Here is a 22,277-nt window from a genome sequence, read left to right as displayed (position 1 = left end):
ATAATCCAGAGTGAGGGATATGCCAGGGCAATGAGGTTATAGATTGTGTGGGGAAAAAAAAACTTTTTCTTCTCCTGTTAGCACCATTTGTGGATTAGTGTTCAAATGTTAATCTCTCTGTAATCTGTTCAGTGTTATAACAGAATGATAGTATCTTGGAACTACCTGGAAAATATCATCACTATAAACAAGGGAATCTTTATATCATAGGGACCATGTTATGACCCTTCTATCATGCCTGTCACTGATAAATATGATTGTTAGATGGTTACATATGAAATCAACTTGACTCCTCATTGTACTAGTACTCTCAGTAATGGTTATAAATGTGCAAAGATCAGGAAGTGTACTAACAATCTGCCAAAAGGACGATAGGTGGGAAGAAAAAGATTGTTGATGTTTGAGCCAAAATGCTGCATCAGTAAGTTTACTGCCAGGCTAATATGCTGAAACAGATTAATCCCTAGCAACACACACAGAATACAGCTGATGTCCTTGCCAGTCACATTGCACTCTTTAGGAGGAAATGACGGCGAATGGTAGTGTGCAAATCAACTAGACTAGGTAGTGAGGATAAATTTACATTCCCAATGAAACTTTGCTGTGACCACCATGCTAACGGTAAAGCTAGAGGGATATTCACAAAGATCTTAATGCCATTAGTTAGAGGTGGGAGAGTAAAAGAAGTGTAAGTTATGATAGTAATGGTTAGAAATTGTGTTTCTTTAGGTAATAGAACTTAAATGTAAATTAATGATCTGGATTTTTTTTTGAGGGATGAGTGAGTAAAGGTGATGCACATTGGCATCTTTCTACAGTTCGAGAACATTGTCACGCATTTGAAGTGGCAGAAGCTAAGCCTTTCTGCCTAGGATTATGGTTTACAAATCTATTCAGTCTTTACCCCATGACATCATAACAAAATTCTCCCAATCATAATAAAGCAGCAATTTTCAGTATTCTTCAGTAATTCATTACCCTTTGTCTTTTGGAGATGGTTGCAGATATAATGCCAAAGGCGAAGGAACTAGGGACCAAAATTTTTTCTTTGCAGGTGAAGGAATTCAAGCATTCAAAAAAGATTTAAGGATTCAAAGTACATTTATTATCAAAGTATGTTTGCCTTATACAACCCAGAGATATGTTTTCCCAGTGACAGCCACAAAACAAAGAAATCCATGGAACCCGTTCAAAGAAAAACATCAAGTGTGCCCCCCCCCAAGTGCAAACAGTAAAAAACACAAGCGAATAGACATAGAGTATAAAACACAAAATGGGAAGAGTCCAGGCATAATCAGTTCAGTTCAGTTAATTTTAGCACTGTGTTGTTCATTATCAGCAGGCTGCCCTGATCAAAAACACCCAAAATAGCAAGGAAAAAAAAGGAGCAGCTAGAAATCAGAAACACATCATGACGTAAATTACAGAGTCCAATCCACAAACTACATCAATTAAACCTTGCCCAAGACCCAGGTCTCTAGTACCATCCTGCAACAGCATCGGGAGATAGAGTCCAACTTTGGTAATTTCCTTCACTTTGCTAAGGAATTCCTTACGTTCTTTCCTGATGATGGATTTCATCAAATCATACGGTTTGATGTGGCCTCCTGTGCTGCCATATATTTATGTTATCTTTATTGTGTATTGCACTTCAATTTTGCATGGGAACATTTTTGCAATTTTTTCTTCTTTTGCAAAGGGCAAGGTTTGCTGATCTCAAGGCCCACCTTATCTAATGAGCTAATCTTTATCTGTCATTATAACTGATAGTCCTGATTTAGAGATGTTCGCCTAGTTAGGTTTTACTTTCTTGCACAATTTGATGCTCATGTCTCGTTAGCGCACTTTATTTTGAAAATTCTTCTTTCTTCAAGACGGCAATGGGAACTGAGATCCCATACAGTAAAGGACCTGCGATAGTTTCTTAGTTTGATATAATTATCCTCAAGGAACCACAACCACCATCTTTTGTTGCGTGAATATCTTTTTTTGAATATCTCTGTGTTTAGCACTGATTTTTGTTTCACTTTGGGGGTCTGTGATGCTCTGGACAATTGTTGGTCTGATTCATGTAAACTCTGACTTTACTTTTGTAACTCATACTTTTTTTCTTGTCCAGGGTTGTTCCGATGAAAGGAGATATGATATTCAGGGAGATTCTGAGTGACATATCAATGAGCAGGTTAATAGTTCATCAGAGTTGCTGTGAGCTCTCTCCATGACTCCTTATATCATCAACATACTGATGATCTGTGTGTAGACCGCAAAATAGTATTTGGCCAATTTTTTAGGAGTGGGACTTAGTCAGGAAATCTTGTAATGTTGATGGATTTAGGACTCTAGGGTACAGGTTTGAGAGTACACAGCCATGTTGTCAAGGTCTTTAAACTTTGATGTATCCAGAATATTCAAAATACTTCATGATATACAGAGTGAACCAAATTAAACTAAGGGTGAAATTGATCAGGATAGAAAGCTGAAATTGATCATCCAAATAGATTAGATTAGATTAGATTATGAGGACACGCAGTCTTCTTTTATTGTCATTTAGTAATGCACGCATTAAGAAATGATACAATGTTTTTCCAGAATGATATCACAGAAACACATGACAAACCGACTTAAAAACTAACAAAAACCACATAATTATAACATATAGTTACAACAGTGCAAAGCAATACTGTAATTTGATAAGAACAGACCATGGGTATGGTAAAAGTCTCAAAGTCTCTCGAAAGACCCATCATCTCACGCAGACAGTGAACCTCCAGCACCGCCAACTTGCCAATACAGCATACTGGAAGCATCCGACAACAGTCCGGCTCCGAGTCCGTCCGAAAACTCCAAGCCTCCGACCAGATCTCCAACACCGAGCAGCGAGCACCATCTCTGCCGATTGCTTCGACCCCGGCCCTGGCAACAGGCAATAGGCAAAGCTGAGGATTTGGGTTCTTCCCCTCCGGAGATTCTCGATCGCACAGTAGCAGCGGCAGCAAAGCAGGCATTTCAGAGGTTACTCCAGGTGTTCCTCCGTGTTTCTCACGGCTGTCTCCATCAAATCCAGATTGTGCACGGCCCCCTAGTTAACACATACGATATTCATTCGGAACGGCCGCATGCACTACGTCACGTGGCCATCTTCTCCTCCCTCCTCAGGCCAAAAGTAATATTGATTTGCTCCTGCTACTCATACTAGGGACCTCAAAAGACAAATGAGAGACAGTCATGAAGCACATCATTTGAAAATAAAGTACACAAAAATTAAATGGAGGAAGGATTCATAAATGGCATTGAGCTGTGACCTCTGTTGAGTTACAGCTCAGATTTAGTTGTTCATTGATTTGGTAAGTGCATTTAACTGTCATGTGACAGAAAAGTATGGTGATTATACTCAGGTTTATACAGATAGTGCTCAGAAACCTGAGACAGGAGTGACAGGATTTGGGTTGGCTATACCAGCAAAAGAAATTGGAATCAGCAGAACATCTAATAAGTTAGGGGTGTATACAGTGGAGATGCTGGCAGTGTTGGTTGCGTTGCAATGGGTGGAGAAAGCCAGACAAGCCAAAGTGTTGATATTCTCAGATTCATCCTCAGTTCTAGCGAATTTAAGGTCTTTTCACTCAAACGGTTGGCAAGATGTACTTTATGAAGTCCTTCAGTCAGTCACAAAAATTGCAAATTAGGGAGGTAAGGTTAAATCTCTATGGGTTCCAGCACATGTAGGGGTGAAGGGGAATGAGAGGGTGGATGAGTTGGCAAAGAAGGCATTAAAGAAAAAAAGTATAGAAATGCACATTATTACCAGTAAAGCAGAGGTTAAGTGTGTAATTTGGGAAAAAGTCAACCAAATGGGGCAAGAAATATGGGATAGGGAGGGGAAAGGGAGGCATTTATATCAAATACAAAAAAGTGTTGCAGGTACTTGGGTAGTAGTCGATATAGAAGAGAGGAAATTGTGTGGACTGAGTTAAGGCTGGGGCACTGTACAAAAACCAATTTCCCAAGGGATCAATAAAGTATGACTATGACTATGACTATGACTAAACAAAACATTGAAAACGATAGGGAAACACCAGACAGGATTGTGTGAGGAATGTCAGTAAGAGGAGTCAGTAGAACATGTAGTTCTTAGTTGCAGGAAGTATGGAATACAGAGAGAGATGATAAGAATTAATCTAAGGGAATTGGGGGTGCAGGAATTCACATTAAAAGGGTTGCTGGGCAGGGGTGAGAGAGCACAGGTCAGGGTATTTTTAGCTTTCTTAAGGGGTACAGGGTTTTTTTTATAGGATATGATGGATAAGCAGAAATAGGGTACTAGGATGGCCAAAGATGGGAGGATAAAATGAAGAAAAACAACAAACAACAGGAATTCTGCAGATGCTGGAAATTCAGGCAACACACATAAAAGTTGCTGGTGAACGCAGCAGACCAGGCAGCATCTCTAGGAAGAGGTGCAGTCGACGTTTCAGGCCGAGACCCTTCGTCAGTACTAACTGAAGGAAGAGTGAGTAAGGGATTTAAAAGTTGGAGGGGGAGGGGGAGATCCAAAATGATAGGAGAAGACAGGAGGGGGAGGGATGGAGCCAAGAGCTGGACAGGTGATAGGCAAAAGGGATACGAGAGGATCATGGGACAGGAGGTCCGGGAAGAAAGACAAGGTGGGGGGGGGACCCAGAGGATGGGCAAGGGGTATATTCAGAACTACAGAGGGAGAAAAAGGAGAGTGAGAGAAAGAATGTGTGTATAAAAATAAGTAACAGATGGGGTACGAGGGAACGGTGGGGCACTAGCGGAAGTTAGAGAAGTCGATGTTCATGCCATCAGGTTGGAGGTTACCCAGACAGAATATAAGGTGTTGTTCCTCCAACCTGAGTGTGGCTTCATCTTTACAGTAGAGGAGGCCGTGGATAGACATGTCAGAATGGGAATGGGATGTGGAATTAAAATGTGTGGCCACTAGGAGATCCTGCTTTCTCTGGCGGACAGAGCGTAGGTGTTCAGCAAAGCGGTCTCCCAGTCTGCGTCGGGTCTCGCCAATATATAAAAGGCCACATCGGGAGCACCAAACGCAGTATATCACCCCAGCCGACTTACAGGTGAAGTGTTGTCTCACCTGGAAGGACTGTTTGGGGCCCTGAATGGTGGTAAGGGAGGAAGTGTAAGGGCATGTGTAGCACTTGTTCCGCTTACACGGATAAGTGCCAGGAGGGAGGTCAGTGGGGAGGGATGGGGGGGATGAATGGACAAGGGAGTCGCCTAGGGAGCGATCCCTGCGGAATGCAGAGGGGGGGGGAGGGAAAGATGTGCTTAGTGGTGGGATCCTGTTGGAGGCGGCGGAAGTTACGGAGAATAATATGTTGGACCCGGAGGCTGGTGGGGTGGTAGGTAAGGACCAGGGGAAATGGGGGAGATGTGTTTAAGAGCAGAGTTGATAGTGGAGGAAGGGAAGCAGCGCCAATGCAGTTGTCGATGTAGCGTAGGAAAAGTGGGGGACAGATACCAGAACAGGCTGCTTCCTGCACGCATGCAGAGCTCGTTGACTTTATTAACTTTTCCTCCAACTTTCACCCTGCCCTCAAGTTTACCAGGTCCATTTCCGACACCTCCCTCCCCTTTCTAGATCTTTCTGTCTCTGTCTCTGGAGACAGCTTATCCACTGATGTCTATTATAAGCCTACTGACTCTCACAGCTATCTGGACTATTCCTCTTCTCACCCTGTCTCTTGCAAAAACGCCATCCCCTTCTCGCAATCCCTCCGTCTCCGCCGCATCTGCTCTCAGGATGAGGCTTTTCATTCCAGGATGAGGGAGATGTCCTCCATTTTTAAAGAAAGGGGCTTCCCTTCCTCCACCATCAACTCTGCTCTTAAACGCATCTCCCCCATTTCACGTACATCTGCTCTCACTCCATCCTTCCGCCACCCCACTAGGAATAGGGTTCCCCTGGTCCTCACCTACCACCCCACCAGCCTCCGGGTCCAACATATTATTCTCCGTAACTTCCGCCACCTCCAACGGGATCCCACCACTAAGCACATCTTTCCCTCCCCCCCCCCACCCCTGCATTCCGCAGGGATCGCTCTCTACGCGACTCCCTTGTCCATTTGTCCCCGCCATCCCTCCCCACTGATCTCCCTCCTGGCACTTATCCGTGTAAGTGGAACAAGTGCTACACATGCCCTTACACTTCTTCCTTTACCACCATTCAGGGCCCCAAACAGTCCTTCCAGGTGAGGCAACACTTCACCTGTGAGTCGGCTGGGGTGATATACTGCGTCCGGTGCTCCCGATGTGGCCTTTTATATATTGGCGAGACCCGACGCAGACTGGGAGACCGCTTTGCTGAACACCTACGCTCTGTCCGCCAGGGAAAGCAGGATCTCCCAGTGGCCACACATTTTAATTCCACATCCCATTCCCATTCTGACATGTCTATCCACGGCCTCCTCTACTGTAAAGATGAAGCCACACTCAGGTTGGAGGAACAACACCTTATATTCCGTCTGGGTAGCCTCCAACCTGATGGCATGAACATCGACTTCTCTAACTTCCGCTAATGCCCCACCTCCCCCTCGTACCCCATCTGTTACTTATTTTTATACACACATTCTTTCTCTCACTCTCCTTTTTCTCCCTCTGTAGTTCTGAATATACCCCTTGCCCATCCTCTGGGTCCCCCCGCCACCTTGTCTTTCTTCCCGGACCTCCTGTCCCATGATCCTCTCGTATCCCTTTTGCCTATCACCTGTCCAGCTCTTGGATCCATCCCTCCCCCTCCTGTCTTCTCCTATCATTTTGGATCTCCCCCCCCCCCTCCAACTTTCAAATCCCTTACTCACTCTTCCTTCAGTTAGTCCTGACGAAGGGTCTCGGCCTGAAACGTCGACTGCACCTCTTCTTAGAGATGCTGCCTGGCCTGCTGCGTTCACCAGCAACTTTTGTGTGTGTTGCTAGGATAAAGTGAAGGTTGGGGTATATGTGTGTGTGTGTGATTGGGTGAATGGATTTAAAGTCTATTGCACATTCCGGAGCAGAAGGTCGAGGTAATGCACCATTAATCTAGGTGCCAACAGCTGTAAAACAAGATGGAGAAGAAAAGGAAGTTGTTTATTGATTGCCAGATATGGGTGTCAGATCTGGCGGAGAGTGGAGGGGGTCTTGCCGGGTCAGCAATTTGTTGTCAGGTTTCAGAGTCAGAGGTCCATGCGGGCAGGGGTAACACATTCTGATAATATCCTGGTTTGTAAATCAGTGATACTGGAGTTTGAGACCCTAACATCAGGAGCCCAATGTTTGAGGCCTAGTATTCGGTGATCAGCGTGACCTGTGCTTGATACCAAGGACTGTTGACTGATGGTCAAATCTGAAAAACGGAAGCCAAGACCCATTGGCCGAGCTGAGTCTACTTTGGAGGGTGAAGCCTAATGTCTGCAAGCCCAAGTCTGTGTCCGATGGACACAGGATGCTGAGCCAAAGGCCTGACCTGGGATTAAAGGATTGTATATATCTGTAGAAGGGAGGGAAGAATGGGGTTTGATTTTGCCTTTGTTGTTTTATTACTTGTGTTCTGGGTTATTCAGCCAGGCATTGTGAACATGCTATGTTGGTGTCAGAATGTGTAGTGACATACTTGCAGGCTGGCCGCGGTGCACCCTTGGGTCCATTGTTTATTAATGTAAATGACACCTTTCATGGTATGCTTTAATGCACACTCGACAGATAAACTTGAGTCTTGATACATTTAATTAAGAAGAGTACAAAAATTGAAATTGTCCATGTGGAGAGCTAGCAAATAAAAAAGAGCTCGGAACTGCAATAGAAAAGATGTTTGACGTGATAATATAGAACAATGGAAGTGAAATAGATTTTGAATAAGATTGGATACAAGGGGAAGAAAGTAGTTATGTCAAATTTTTGAAAAGCCAAAAATGGGAAAAAAGAAAATGACAAGAGAGAGAACCTGAGGGCTAAATAGTTAATTGAGGCTGTGATTAAGAAATGCTGAAGTGACTAGCACCTGAAATTGAAGTATAGGAGAGGAAATGGACAGAGACGAAAGAAGTTGAAATCAAAATATAGCTTCATAACATGCTTAAACATTAGGAGTACTGGATAGATTTCATACAAACAAAACATTGTGGCATGAGATGCATCAATCAACCTCTTGGTCAGAAATTTACTTTATCCAATTCTAATATCCACAAGGAAACAGTGAAGGAAAACTGCAACATCTCTCACAATGCATATATTGGCCAGATGGGACACACAGTGGTAACCCGCATCAAGGAGCACAGGAAGTGTAATGTTTAGGTTACCCAGAGAAATCAGTGATAGCAGAACATTGCATTCGCCATGGCTATAGGATTGACTTTGAAGGCACAAAAACTACTATGCTGAGCCAGTGGCTTTTGGGACTGTCTGGTGAAGGAAGCCATTGAAACAAAACTAGAGGAAAAGAATCTTAACAAAGATGAAGATCTTGCTCTGAGTAAGAACTGGAACTCGATTGTAAACAAGGTGACAAAGCAGAAACCTGTTTGAACGAGAACTAACCAATCAGGAGGGACGGACAATGGGGGTATAAATACCACCAGACTAGACATGCCTAGGCATCAACCCGGATGAAATTGGCAGAACTTGGCATCAGAATAACAGTTAAAAATAGTAACAGCATCCAGCTGGAAACCCAAGAAGAATTTATACAACATCTCTCAAAGTTCAAGACTGCTCCAACAGCCACAATGACTCACAGACTAGTCAATACTTCCACCTCAGTCAGATGAACATATGTTGAAAAGCAGAACAGATTTTCTGCCTCGAAGTCAGCTACTTGCTGCTCTTCTCTAATTGATTTCCGGCTGTGACTATGATTCAAACAACATCTGGTGTTCTTTTTTTACCATCTATTAAAGTTACTTATGTATACAGGACATGCTGTGCTTGGTGCTGATGGACCTTGCCTTGAGTTCAGTGCTTCTGTCAAATCCACTTGTTCTGTGATTTACCAAATGATTATGCATTTACCTTAGACTGGGGGTGATTGACATAAAAGAAGAAATATAAGTGTGATGACTGAAAAAGAAATTAGACACAAAAATGAGGAAAAAATGAATCAGAGGAAGCAGAAATAGAGAAATGAATGAAATATTAAAGTGAATAAAATGAGACATTGACAATTTAGAAATAAAATATTAGCCAGTTGAGGAAAGAGGCAGAAAGAGAAAGTCATAAGCAGAAACAGGTTTATTACGATGACCTATGTAATTAAATTTATTGTTTTGTGGTGGCAATACATTACAAGACATACAGTATAAATTACTACAAGTTACAAAATAAATAGTGCAAAAATAAAGCAATAATAAGGTGGTGTTCATGGATCTTTCTGAAATCTGATAGCAGAGGAGAAGATGACGTTATTACAACTTTGAGTGTGGATCTTCGAGCTTCTGTTCCTCCTCTCTGATTGCAGCAATGCAAAGAGGGTGTGCCCGTCATGGTGAGGGTTTTTATTGATGGATGCTGCCTTCTTAAGGTGTCCTTGAAGATGTCCTGAACAGTGGGCAGGACTGTGTCCATAATAGAACTGGCTGAGTCTACATGTCTCTGCAGCATCTCGTGATCCCGTGCATTGGAATCTCCATACCAGGCTGTGATTCAACCAGTCAGAATGCTCTCCACAGGACATCAGTAGAAATTTGCAGGAAGTGGAGAAATAGAGAAACCTGGTTTGCAAAGTTATTCTGCAGCTGGAAAGTCAAATTGCAACTGAAAATAAATAGACTGGGAAACTCTCAGACAATAAAGGACAAAAGATGATTAAAAATAGAAAAAAAAGAGGTGGAATGGGAAAATATAGAATTTTTGTGACCTAAATCTATCAATGTGTTGGTAGTCCAATATCAGCAGAAATCTGATGCAAGACTGGAACCTTGCAAATGGATTAATTAAATGGAAACTAGGGACATAGACATAATTTCTCCATCTGATGGATATTCACTTTTCAAGGTCTTATTGCTCACCACAGCTTTCTAGCACTGCAGCTTAGCCCTTCCAAGTGTCCAATAGTGGTTTTGACTAAGATAAAATTCTAATAATTAGGTCTTGCTTAACCTCTTGTCATAAACCTGAAGTTCTTGTTGGTTCATGATTTAGCCAAAATAAATAATGGGGTCCACATTGGTCTATCTAATTAATCTAATTAAACATTGCATTCACCTGGCCTGAAAAAAGCATCAAATGCAGATGACATCAACTAGCAGCAAAGCATTAATAATGAGTGGTTCCCAAACTTTTTTGGGTTACTGCCCCTTTGGCTCCTAGACCACATTCCCAGTGCTCCCCCTCTCATTTTCCAGCCATTACACAAAAACTATAAAGAATTTTTACTTGTAATGCATAGTGAAAGAAAATAGGAACTGCAAATTTAAAGATGTGACAAATAATTGCAGAAATAATTTATATCTATTTAAAGCCTCAAACAAAAATATTTATTTATTTAATTACAGTAAAAACAATTTTCATCAACAATTTTAGAGTGTACATTAGTAGTCCAACTACTTCATTGCCCTTTCACCTTTCAATGACATGGATGGACTTGGCGCTGTGATATCAGCTTCTCAACTTCAGGCCGAATGTCACTCAGAAAGAGTCTAAGATCCCACATTCAGTAATTTGCAGTCTGCTTCATTGCTTTGAGAAAAGGTGGGCGATTGCACTGAAACCACATTCCACTAAGTATCATGTTGGAAAGGCAACAGAGAACACCTTGACCTTTTTTCACGGTGCAGGGTAGCATTCAGAGATTTCATTCTGCAACCAAAAGTCTTCAGTTCAAAGTCATTTTGTAGTGAGATCAGTTCTTCCCCCATTTCTCGGGTTAATTCCTCATTACAGGTATTCATGAATTGATTTAATACCCAATCTGAATTTTGATTGAGAGAAGATCCCAAAGTCAATCTGACATTTCTTTATGCAGCTGAACCAGGTGGGCACAGTATGCTTGCAGATCATAATCTGGTGTTACATCTTTCACTTCCAACTCAGAAAAGCTTGGAAATTGGAAAAGGTGATGAGGGCCAATTTTGCGCTTGAATCAGGTTAACTTGGACAGAAGTGTCAATATTACTGATTTGGCTTTATGATAAGATTCACATCATTTCCTTGCAATTGAACTTTGTGAATAATTTTGACAAATAAGTAATGTCATGCCCAATGTTCTTGAGTTGATTACTGAATGAAGCATTCGAGTCTGCAAAGATTTTTATCATAGATTCAAAAAGTGCATAAATGTATCTGAAGCAACACACATCAAAGTTGCTGGTGAACGCAGCAGGTCAGGCAGCATCTGTAGGAAGAGGTGCAGTCGACGTTTCAGGCCGAGACCCTTCGTCAGGACTAACTGAAGGAAGAGTGAGTAAGGGATTTGAAAGTTGGAGGGAGAGGGGGAGATCCAAAATGATAGGAGAAGACAAGAGGGGGAGGGATAGAGCCAAGAGCTGGACAGGTGATAGGCAAAAGGGATACGAGAGGATCATGGGACAGGAGGTCCGGGAAGAAAGACGGGGGGGGGGACCCAGAGGATGGGCAAGAGGTATATTCAGAGGGACAGAGGGAGAAAAAGGAGAGTGAGAGAAAGAATGTGTGCATTAAAATAAGTAACAGATGGGGTACGAGGGGGAGGTGGGGCCTTAGCGGAAGTTAGAGAAGTCGATGTTCATGCCATCAGGTTGGAGGCTACCCAGACGGAATATAAGGTGTTGTTCCTCCAACCTGAGTGTGGCTTCATCTTTACAGTAGAGAAGGCCGTGGATAGACATGTCAGAATGGGAATGGGATGTGGAATTAAAATGTGTGGCCACTGGGAGATCCTGCTTTCTCTGGCGGACAGAGCGTAGATGTTCAGCAAAGCGGTCTCCCAGTCTGTGTCGGGTCTCGCCAATATATAAAAGGCCACATCGGGAGCACCGGACGCAGTATATCACCCCAGTCGACTCACAGGTGAAGTGTTGCCTCAGCTGGAAGGACTGTTTGGGGCCCTGAATGGCCCCTCCTGTCTTCTCCTATCATTTTGGATCTCCCCCTCCCCCTCCAACTTTCAAATCCCTTACTCACTCTTCCTTCAGTTAGTCCTGACGAAGGGTCTCGGCCTGAAACGTCGACTGCACCTCTTCCTACAGATGCTGCCTGACCTGCTGCGTTCACCAGCAACTTTGATGTGTGTTGCTTGAATTTCCAGCATCTGCAGAATTCCTGTTGTTTTTGTAAATGTATCTCAGTCGGTTTCCTGTTGCGAGCCATCTGACTTCTGTGTGCAACAGCAAGCATTCAAACTGTTCATCTTTCTCAATACAAAACTCTCAAAATCATCCTGAATTGAGAGCTAGGACTTCATTTTATTTACAACTGTAATAACTGTACTTAATGATCTGTGTAGCTGATCGCTTAGGTTTATTGCGACAAGATGTTGTCTGTGACTTACACAGTGAACAGTAACAATGTGATATACAGCCTTCTCAAGAGAGTTATAATCCCATAGTGGCATCCTGTCATTGATGCTGTCCCATTTATGGCACAAGCAACAACGCTGGTGAGCAGAATCTCCTTCTTTTTGAAAAAATACTCAAAAATCTGAAATATTAATTCCCCTTTCATATCTTTTTCTAGTCCCTTTGCAAATAGCCACTCTTGAACCATGCTGTCATCTTTTATAACGTGGACATAACCGAGAAGCAAAGATTCATTGTCTGGAAAAGTTGACTCATGTATGTTGTCCTATGCATGTTGTGACTTCCACATTTTCAGACATTTCATCTATTCATCTTTGAACAGATTTGTTGCTGAGCGAGATTGCTTTAATTATTTTGTCTGGTGACTCCTATAAAATTGTACTCAGAACCTCCCTTACTGCTGACAGAATCAGTTCCAATTGTCTGGGGCTTTCCAGATTTAGCAATGAGCAAAAAGCACGCAAACCATCAGTGTTTTGTTGTGAAGTGGTAGCAAACATGTTTTGAAGTGTTTTCCATTTCTGAAAGTTTTAACAAAGTGACTGAAAATAAGTCAAGTTCTGGTTTACTATATCTCTTTGCTTTAGCCTGGACAGTTTCATTGCCTCATTTGAAAAAAATCTTTATAACGCAACAGACACATTGGCTGCTGTTTGTTGCTTGTTGCTGGTAAAAATTCATATTTCAGATGCTCCACACTGTACTGTCTACACTTCCTTTTTTTGTCTGGTCTGCTTCTACCAGTTTCATTGTGGATTAATGGCTACAGTCAATCACCTATCATTTAAGTTCAATCCTAAGCATTGCAATCAAAAAAGAGGAAAGTTATGATGCCGACATAGCTCAGGCAAAATCTGACTCTCTCTGCCTGAAGGTGTATAAAGTGGGACATCGATATCTCTGTTGGGGCATAGGCCAGAGAAATACGGGCAAGCCCATTCAAATAGACAGATTCTGAACTTTACAATCATTGAATGCCATTACACTAATTCACAGGTATTGTGTCACTGTGTGATTAGAGTATGGGAATTAAACTAGTTAAAACTGTACTATGGTAGTAAATAGCAATAATGCACAGGCTGGGTCTCGAAATAACATGATTTCCTCAGTCCAGGTTTCTCATGAAATGCCAAATACAGAAGTGTCACATTGCTTTTCAACAACTATAGTGCACTTTGAGCAAAGTCTGAGAGAATGGAGGGTTAGCAAGTGATGAGTTGATTACATGATGTTTGTAATCAATTATGAGGCACTGAGGATCAAATGTTTATCATAAGTAATCCATTTCTTAAGTTAAGCGTGTAATTCCTCAGCTACTCCGCTGACTACCAAGCTCACCTCCTACCACCCCTTTCTCATTATCTGATAAACTCCACCTCCAGTATTGCCCACATTGGAACCACTGGTATAAATGTTAGAAATCAATCAAGGTTGTTAGAAATGACAAGGTGGAATGACAGAAAGTTGAAGTGAAAGAGAGAAGATGTACAATTAGTTCTTCAGCCTTTCATTTCTGCAATAGAGGACTCATTCGTCTGCAACTCATTGGTGCGTTTTCTTAGTTTGTAAGAATTATACCTGTGTTTGGAAATCCTTTGTGGTTTAGAAGTCTTTTGTAATTCAGAATTATTTTATAGATTAGAATTCCTCCTTGAGTTTTATGCCTATGACATTTATAAATTAAATATGTGTATAAAATAGTGTTTAAACTAGTTTGAAAGCTGGAAGTATTGCCTACATGATAGGGAAGGGGGACCAACCACCCTAATATAACCACCCTAAGGGGGACCTCACCATGGAGACTAAACAGTGAAGTAAACTATTCCATGAAGTGTAAGTTGATACAGCATATTCTCCTTACATATAAGTCTTCTCTTAAATTTAGAGCTTGTGGAGAGTGAACTGAGTATTATCACATTCAAAGATATCTTCTATGCCTTTCTACCATGTGGGCTTCAGATAGATTCCCATTCGGAGTGACACAATCCATTCACTGTTACATTTCACAATGCTTCAGTCATCCTTAACTTTGTCTTCAATGTGACTGTGTAGGGCACTACCACGCTGAAGCCTATATTGTGCTTCAGTGCCGAATGTTCTTTCTTACTAAGAAATATTCTCTTAATTGAATGGAACTTATCCACAGAACAGCTCTGAAATGAGAAATTGCACTCTCCCGGTTGTCTTAAGACCAGACAACCAGAAAAACACAGACTTACTGAGAGACAAAACAAGACAGGCTTGCTAAAGCATTAGTATTTCCATCCTGTCTGTAACAGTGAGTAAGCAGGCGAACCTCAGGAATAACCATCCTTGCCAAAATGAGCTTGTGTTAACCATTGTTCCTTCTCCTCCATCCAGGCCTGATTGCTTTTTTATTAGTGAGAAACAGAATTTTGCAACTGCTTGGTGAAAAACTGCCAAAGCCTGAGGAATTGTGAGCATTTACCAGTAATTGTCTGGTAAGAGCACCTGACAGCACAAGTCATCAATCTGCTTGCAATTATGTTCTACCAAAGGGACAACAAATCAAAAGCTCATCAGCCAGGAAAAGCAACAAGGGCAACAGGTAATTGCATGCACCGACTGCCCCACCCACAATTGACAGGACATGTTGAGTGAGCCTGAGCACCCTCTCTGCTATATAAATATATGACGCTATGAGCTAACAAAGGATTATTATTTGGGAAGATAATGCAGAGTTGACACTTCTAATGAACCAGAGTAGATGAGCAGTTAAACGTGAAAAATATCTGAGGTTAGAGCACATTCAGCCTCATATACACCACTCCTTGTTACAGTAGAGCAGAGAGGAGACAGGCAAAGAATTTGCTTGCAGGGAGAGAGAGACTGCCTGCCATCTATTTTGTGATAATTTTGGCTGAGTTCCCCTAGCATTTGAAGGGAGGTTTGAGAGCACCAGCACTGCTTTACACCTGACCTGTTCACATAAGAAAATGACCCAAACCAAAAATATTTCTGTTTTCCCCAGCCGCATTTGGACCTCACTCAGCTAGAGCATAGAAATTACAGCACTGGAACAGGCTTATCAAGTCTGTGCTAACCATAATACTCCCTCCCTCTTCTTGAGTATTTCTAAATGTCTCTTAAACACTGCTAAAACACATGCTTCTCTCACCTCCCCTGGTAGTATATTTCCGGCACCTACAACTTGCATTCAAACTAAACTTGCTACACAAATCTCCTGAAACCTCCCTCTTACTGTAAAGTTACCCCTCTAGTATTAGAATTTACTACTGGGAAATTTACTGTAAAGTTATCCCTTCTAGTATTAGAATTTACTGGGAAAAAGACTCTGATGATTTATCCCCTCCAAGGCACTGAGTCTGGCTCTGTGGCTCAGAGGGGGAAGGGCATGCTGTGGTGATAGGGGATTCATTAGTTAGAGCAACAGAGGGGAAGTTCTGTGGGCAAAAGCAAGATTCCCAGATGATATGTTGCCACCCCACTACCATATCTTGGATAGAGTCCTCAACATTCTCAAGTGAGAGGGTGAACGGCCAGATGTTGTGGTCCATGTAGATACCAATGACGTAGGTGGGACGAGTGTCAAGGTTCTGCATAGGGAATTCAGGGAGTTAGGTGCTAGGTTAAAGGGCATGACCTCCAGGGTTGTGATCAAAGTATTACTGCCATGTGCTAGTGAGGCCAGAACTAGGAAGATTACAGAGTTTTGTACATGGCTAAGGAGTTGGTGTAGGAAGCAGGGAATAAGACTTTTGGATCATTCAGCTCTTTCAGGGAAGGTGAGACTTGTACAGAAGGAATGGCTGGAGGAGGAGGACTAATATCCTAGCGGGAAGGTTTGTTAATACTGCACGGTGGAGTTTAAACTAGAATTGCAGGGGGATGGGAACCAGAGTGCCAGAACAGTTAGTGGGGAGGTTGTGGAGGCAGATGTTGGTGACACCTCAGACGAAGTTAGGAATCGAAGGGTTGACCATGGTGCCTGTATTTCAATGCAAGAAGTGTCATAGGAAAGGCGGGTGATATCACTGAAGATGAGGTAGCAAGTTTACAAACAGTGGCAAAGTGTAGTAAGGAGAGGCTGTTGATAGGCCAAAATTGCTGTCAATAGGATGATAGCAATGTAAAAGGCGTACAAAATCGAAAAGGGTGCATACAGGTCTGAAGAGGTTATATTTGAATACGCACAGTATACAAAATATGGTAGATGAACTTGTGGTCCAACTCACGGTCGAGCCTACTAGGGGATCAGATATTGTGGATTAGGTGGTGTACAATGAATCAGAATTGATTGGGGAGATTAAAGTAAAAGAAACCTTAGGGGAAGTGATTATAACTAATCAAATTCACCCTGAAATTTGAGGAGAAGTTTAAGTCAGATGTATTGGTATTATAGAGGCATGAGAGCGAAGTTGGCTAAAATTGATTGGAAAAGAACACTGGCAGGGATGACAGCAGACCAGCAGAATTTTTGGAAGCAATTTGAAAGGCACAGGATATATACATCCCAAAGAGGAAAAATTATTCTAAAAGGAAGAAAATCCAACTGTGGCTAACAAGAGAAGTCAGAGCCAACATAAAAGCCAAAGGGAGAGTATATAGTAGAGCAAAAATTGTGGGAAGTCAGAGGATTGAGAAACATTTAAAAACCACCAGAAGGCAACTTCCTTCAGGTACACGAAGTGCAAAAGAGAAGAAAGAGTAATATTGGACCTCCGGAAAATGATGCTGGAAATGGGGAACAAGACAATGGCAGATAAACTGAATAAGTATTTTGCATTAGTCTTCACTGTGGAGGACATTAGCAGTATGATGGATATTACAGGTGTTAAGGGTCATGAAGTGTATGAAGTTACCATTACTAGAGAGAATGTTCTTGGAAAACCGAAAGGTCTGAAAGTAGATAAGTCACCTGGTCCAGAAGATGTACAACACAGGGTTTTGAAAAAAATGGCTGAAGAGACTGTGAAGGCATTAGTAATGATCTTTCAAGATTTACTAGATTCTGGAATGGTTCCAGAAGACTGGATAATTGCAAATGTCACTTCACTCTTCAAGAAGAGAGAAAGGCAGAAGAAAGGAAACTATAGGCTAGTTAGTCTGACCTCAGTGGTTTGGCAGATGTTGAAGTCGATTGATAAGGATGTGGTTTCCGGGTACTTGTAGGCACATGATAAAATAGGACGTAGTCTGCATGGATTCCTCAAGGGAAAATCTTGCCTGACAAATCTTTTGGAATTCTTTGAAGAAATAACAAGTAGAATAGAGAAAGCAAAATTGGTTGATGTTGTGTGCCTGGATTTCTAGAGGGTCTTTGAATAGGTGCCACACATGAGGCTGTTTAAGAAGCTACAAGTCTATGGTATTATAGGAAAGATTCTAGCATGGATAAAGCACTGGCTGATTGGTAGGAGGGTAAGAATGGGAATAAAGGAAACCTTTCCTGGTTGGCTGCCGGAGACTAATGTACTCCATAGGGGTCGGTACTGATTCTTTATACGTTATATGTCAATGATTTGATTGATGGAATTGATGACTTTGTTGCAACGTTTGCAGACGGTATGAAGGTAGGTGGAGGGGCAGTTAGTTTTAAGGAAGTAGAGAGGCTACAGAAGGACTTCGACAGATTAGGAGAATGAACAAAGAAATGGCAGATGGAATACTGTGTTGTGACTATTTTCTAAATGGAGAGAAAATACAAAGAAAAAGCTGTGGTGCAAAGTGACGGGAATCCTTGTGCAGAATTTCTTAAAGATTAGTTTGCAGCTTTAGTCTGTGGTGAGGAAGGTAAATTCGATGTTAGCATTCATCTCAAGTGAACTACAATATAAAAAGTAAGGATATTATTTTGAGAGTTTATAAAGCACTGGTGAAGCCTCACTTGAAGTATTGTGAGCAGTTTTGGGCCCCTTGTCTTAGAAAGGATGTGCTGAAACTGGAGAGGGTTCAAAGGAAGTTCACAAAAATGATTCCAGGACTGAAAGGCACGACATATAAAAAGTGTTTGATGGCTCATGGCCTGTTTTCACTAGAATTCAAAAGAATGAGTGGTGTCCGCATTGAAACAATCAAATGGCAAAAGGCCTTGAAAGAGTGTATGTGGAGAGGATGCTTCCTATGGTGGGGAGAGTCTAAAACCAGAGGACACAGCCTCAGAATAGAGGGGCATCCTTTTCGAACAGAAATGAGAAGGAATATTTTTAGTCAGAGGGTGATGAATCTGTGGAATTCTTTGCCAAAGGCAGCTTCAAGGCAGAGGTTGATAGTTTCTTAATTGGTCAGTGAATGAAGGGATATGGGGAGAAGGCAGGAGGTTGGGGCTGAGAGGAAAATTGGATCAGTCATGATGAAATGGCAGAAGAGACCCGATAGGCCAAATGGCCTAATTCTGCTCCTATATCTTACGGTCTTATAACTCTCATAACTTCATACTCTTTTTATAATTTTATAATCTCTACTGTAGTAATCATCTTCTCCCATCCTACATACTATTGGCCTCCTCCCTTTACTTTTGGGACCTCAATCACAATAACTTAGCAGCCGTAACACCATCCAATTGCTTCTGTGTTCTGTACCCCTAACTCCATGACCTAGACTACCATGATCATGTAAAACATGCTTTAGATGTATCAATTCAGATGAGGATGAGTTTATCACCATGTACCCGCAGTTTTAATTACAATGTGCAGGCCTCCATCTAATGGTCATAACTTAATATAATTTTATAAAGTACATTCACAATGACATCTCAAACATTAACAAATAATCTGACCCGTAACAATCCACTTACTCTTGTTGGCAGCAATATCCCTGATCCTTAACTGCACCCAAATGTTCTACATGGTTTTGTCCTCGTTTGGTTGACTGCTTTGCTGGAGAAGTCTCTAATCTACCAGTCTCAATGAAAGAACCTAACATTGAAAAGAGCCCTGTAGGTAAAAACTGCTGTATGTCCAGCAACCTCTGACTTTCCTGGCCTTGAAATATTCCACCTGCACAGAACTTGCCTTAGGGTGAAATCCATCACATTTCCAGTTCTGGAGAATCTCCTGCAGCAGAGATCGATAACTCATGCACAAACTGAGTCTATAATTGAGAGGGATTTTATATTATGATAATATTTAAAGCACGTCTTGATGCAGCAAGGTACTCCAAGCGGCTTCATTGTCAGTGGTATGAGAGAACATGACCAGTGCCTAAAGAGCTGATGAAATGCAGGAAGTGAGAAGTGTGTCATTTGAATAAGGCTTTACTCATAAAATAGTCTTCAACCTGTATAAACTGGAAAACCATCAAATGCATTGACCTAGCACAATTCTATGCACTCCACTCAGTTTTTCAGCTGGCTAGACGTTGATTGATGCTCTTAAAAGCTTTTTCTTTTGCTTAAAGATATTAGTTTCACAAATCAGACTATGAAAGTATTCAAAATATGTTAAGTGATTTTAAATTGTGACCAAACAGTGAAAGTCTGAACACTATTATTAACATTTCTTATAAATACAAACATGTTTTCATTGACATTAATAAATACAAAGAATATTTTTCAGAATATTTTACAGAATTCTTAGAGAGCTGGACGCTATTCAGCCTATCAAGTCTGTGATAGCTTCTTCTAAGAGAAAATACAGTCATTCCCAGAGTCTTTCCACAGGACAATGAAGACTTGTCTTCTTTTCTTCAAGCACTTGGCAAATTCGTCTTTGAAAGCCACCACCTTTTCATGCTGGGTATTCAAAACTGTGATTACTTGCTTCATAAAAATGCTTCTGCCTATAATTTATGTAATTATTTCCCAAATTAGCTGTGTTTTATGGTTCTCAACCTTCTTGTACACTGGAAGATATTTTCTTCATTTACCCTACCTAGGCCCTGGACAATTAGGGGGAAATAAGAATCAAATTAACTAGTTGATGATTCCCTGGAAGAAGGAAATAAATTTTAATGAAAAGATAAACTGTAAACCAACCAACAGCTTTAGGAGAGTACTGTTGGCCCTATTTCCCAAAGATTCCCAAAGTGGAAACTTCTTCCACATGCTAAGCATGTCAGTGTAGAGATAAAATTTAATCAAATGTGGAGGATGGAATGAAGCAGGTTTTAGCCAGAAGAAACTTTGATTTTATTCTAAGAGATCACCAACTGTTGTTAGATAGCAATAAATGTAGGTCTTTGTTAAACGGATCAGTCTGACTCTGTAGGAGACTGAGGGAATGAGATTGCTGGGTACCATATGAGAGAAGGGATTAGAAAAGAAATCTAGGCTTGCACATTGGTAGAGGATGAACATTTGAAAGTGCAGAGGAATGACTTCATTCTACATAAACCCACTAGATAAATTGGATTTCAGCAAAGCCAGCAGGATGGTCAAGGTGGATCAAGTAACTGGAAAGGGTATGAATTGCTTCAGGCATTTATCTGAGAGAGGACATGAATCAGATTAACACACTCACTCTTTTGATAGGTGAAGAAGAAGATATTGTATGAAATTTATAAAATGGTGTGAGATCAATTTGATAAAGATCTTGCAGTGTATTGGAAGTTGGTTCTTTTGACAGCTGGATTCAATTAAGTGTAAGGGGAGAAAAACTGAATCAGTTGACAATTTTATAGTTTTTTTATATTCTTCACTCATCTCAGTAGTTATGGCAATTGGAATGATATAATGACTCACAAACATGTTGTATTTCTATTGGGATAGCAGACTGTGTGGAGCTTGAATCATGGAAAACTAATAAAACAAACCCCCAAGAGAAAGCAAATGCTACTCAAGCAATAGCCTAGAACAAGCATTTGACTAGTCAGGGAAAAAAAGGAAAAGCCACATCAGACTGAAAACAATGAAAGCATTAGGTTATATCTCAAACACAGAGATGGCAGACTGCTGAAAAACACCAAACTTTAAAATCAGTGAGAGGAGACAGCCTCCCCAGTCCCCTCCATCCTGCACATTCAGAGAGTTAGTCTAGAACATCAGGATAGGGAAAACTGACACGATGAGGAACAAAAGCTGTCTTGCTTCACCAAAAATGTATTTTAAAATGCCAAGCCAATTTAGGAGACCACCTAAGAATTTTCCCATCCAGCAGCTAACTGACTGGAGTGACAAAGGCTTTTCAAAAGCCCTCCAGGTTATGCTGGGTGAACTTATAACATGATGAGCCAATGGACTCCATGAGGCAGGAATTCCTAGACACTGCCTGACCTCATGCCTGCAACACCCAGCCCACCACCCCCCCAACCCACAATTAGCATTTCTGAATGAGGACAGATGAACGTTCTGACCCTCCACACTTGAGTGACATTCAAGTAAGCAGTGGACTCCAATGAGTGATTAGAGTCTAGGTGATGTAAAGCTGAGCCCTGCTTCAGGGACACTCTGGTGATGCTTGGCAATTTACCATCTGAGAAGGCCTTAAAATGTCTCTGAGAGAAAATTTAAAAAAGTATCCAAACATTGCATGAAGATTTCTTTTTATTTTTTTAAGTCTTAAAATGTAATAACTTTAATTAAAAACACAGTAAAATGCTAACAGGTAATTGGAAATATAATCCAAAGTCTCTCCTGCTGTTTGTTCTTCTTCCAAATCTATCTGACTGCACCCATCTCGCTCTCCGTCATATCAGTAGTCTGCTATTTGGGGCTCATTAACAAGTCCAATGGCAGAGTAAGAGGCCTGATCACTGTGCCAGACACAGTGAACCTGCATGAAAGCCTGAAATGAACTGAATGCTGAATGTCTCGATAGGACAACACTGGCTGACTCCCAGCAGAGT

This window comes from Mobula hypostoma, chromosome 5, assembly GCF_963921235.1.
Source record: "Mobula hypostoma chromosome 5, sMobHyp1.1, whole genome shotgun sequence".
NCBI classification, from domain to species: domain Eukaryota; kingdom Metazoa; phylum Chordata; class Chondrichthyes; order Myliobatiformes; family Myliobatidae; genus Mobula; species Mobula hypostoma.
Note: the sequence above shows the minus strand (reverse complement) of the source record.